The following is a 2605-nucleotide window of genomic DNA, read 5'->3' as shown; positions in this document are numbered from 1 at the left end:
TTTCCTGCCATAAACATCTTAGCCGGAATTTAACCTTACTCTCAGTCTAATTAAAGTTCGCATGACCAATCGCAGATGGTATAATCGGCTAACAAAGACTCCTTTGCGGCCATACATGGTATAGTTTGTAGAGCGCCGACCTATTGGCCGTCGAATGTTTGGATCTCACAGACGGCATCATATGGATGTGTCCCAGGCAAGACCGTTCAACTTGTTGCACTAATCCAGCTGCCTAGATTCGAGGATATTATTATCTATGTTGTTAACTGGCTATGCACTTCTTCAAATCGGTCTCTGAGCATAAATATGAAAAACAGTTATTTTATAAGGTCAAAAAATGTTAAAAGGGATGAGAATGATAGCTGTTGCACGACCGTATGGTTCGTGGTACATGCTCTAGGAGAGACTTGGCCCATTTCCAATTATTCTTGCTGCATTAAGGAAAACAATACTGAAGCAACGGTAAATGTTGAAAATATGTTGTAAATGTGAAATATTGCAGATTTTATAAAATAAAATATTTTAGATTTTTTTTAAAAAGGTTGTCCGAACTCTCTTCGGTCTATTGGGTTTTTATACGTCTGTAGGTATTATTATATATTATAAAATAATAATAATAACAATAATAACTCAAAGAGTCATTTTAGGTTTGAAATGCNGACTGTGCCATGGTTGTTTTGTCACTACCCCAGTTCTCGATGTTTCTGACTGTGCCATAGTTGTTTTGTCACTACCCCAGTTCTCGATGTTTTTGACTGTGTCATGTTGTTTTGTCACTACCCGAGTTCTCGATGTTTTTGACTGTGCCATGTTGTTTTGTCACTACCCGAGTTTTCGATGTTTTTGACTGTGCCATGGTTTTTTTGTCACTACCCCAGTTCTCGATGTTTTTGACTGTGCCATGGTTGTTTTGTCACTACCCCAGTTCTCGAAGTTTTTGACTGTGCCAAGGTTGTTTTGTCACTACCCCAGTTCTCGAAGTTTTTGACCGTGCCATGGTTGTTTTGTCACTACCCCAGGTCTCGATGTTTTTGACTGTGCCATGTTGTTTCGTCACTACCCCAGTTCTCGATGTTTTTGGCTGTGCCATGGTTGTTTTGTCACTATCCCAGTTCTCGATGTTTTTGACTGTGCCATTTTTGTTTTGTCACTACCCCAGTTCTCGATGATTTTGACGGTGCCATGTTGTTTTGTCACTACCCCAGGTCTCGATGTTTTTGACTGTGCCATGTTGTTTTGTCACTCCCCCAGTTCTCGATGTTTTTGCCTGTGCCATGTTGTTTTGTCACTACCCGAGTTTTCGATGTTTTTGACTGTGGCATGGTTTTTTTGTCACTACCCCAGTTCTCGATGATTTTGACTGTGCCATGGTTGTTTTGTCACTACACCAGTTCTCGATGTTTTTGACTGTGCCATGTTGTTTCGTCACTACCCCAGTTCTCGATGTTTTTGGCTGTGCCATGGTTGTTTTGTCACTACCCCAGGTCTCGATGTTTTTGACTGTGCCATGTTGTTTCGTCACTACCCCAGTTCTCGATGTTTTTGACTCTGCCATGTTTGTTTTGTCACTACCCCAGTTCTCGATGATTTTGACTGTGCCATGGTTGTTTTGTCACTACACCAGTTCTCGATGTTTTTGACTGTGCCATGTTGTTTTGTCCCTACCCGAGTTCTCGATGTTTTTGACTGTGCCATGGTTGTTTTGTCCCTCCCCCAGTTCTCGATGTTTTTGACTTTGCCATGGTTGTTTTGTCACTACCCCAGTTCTCGATGATTTTGACGGTGCCATGTTGTTTTGTCACTACCCCAGTTCTCGATGATTTTGACTGTGCCATGGTTGTTTTGTCACTACCCCAGGTCTCGATGTTTTTGACTGTGCCATGTTGTTTCGTCACTACCCCAGTTCTCGATGTTTTTGACTGTGCCATGGTTGTTTTGTCACTACACCAGTTCTCGATGTGACAACATGACATTACCTGGATCAGTAATTATTATCATTCTTAATTTATCATCATATTACACAATTACTAAGCATAAGATCATCATCATCACTTTCATCATCCTCACATTATACATAACTTGGATTTGACTTAGAATTACATGGCGGGTGTCGTCGATGGGCCAGAAGACGCTTACCCTTCCAGAACACCTGGTCTTATTCCCCTTATACCTGTTCAGTGGTCTCCATGTAAATCTTTCCTTCGTTCTTATTTTGCCATAGTTTTATCGGTTTTGAGGTTTGTTGATAAAGCATATTTGTCTGTTGACATTTTTCTAGCATATTTGTATGTAATTGTATGTTTGCTTGTTTGTGTGATTTTTTTATTGTATGTGTATTTGATTGTATGTTTGTTTGATTGATTGTTTCTTTGATTATATGTGTATTTTATTGTATGTGTGTTTGATTGTATGTTTTTATTGTATGTTTGTTTGATTGTGTGTTTTTTTGATTGTATGTTTATTTGATTGTGTGTTTCTTAGATTATATGTTTATTTGATTGTATGTTTGTTTGATTGTGTGTTTATTTGATAGTGTGTTTGTTTGATTGTATGTTTGTTTGATTGTATGTTTATTGGATTGTATGTTTTGTTTGATTGTGTGTTT

This window comes from Mizuhopecten yessoensis, unplaced genomic scaffold (genome assembly GCF_002113885.1).
Source record: "Mizuhopecten yessoensis strain PY_sf001 unplaced genomic scaffold, ASM211388v2 scaffold11093, whole genome shotgun sequence".
NCBI lineage: Eukaryota > Metazoa > Mollusca > Bivalvia > Pectinida > Pectinidae > Mizuhopecten > Mizuhopecten yessoensis.
The sequence above is the reverse complement of the archived record's forward strand: the minus strand, read 5'-3'. Positions refer to the sequence as shown.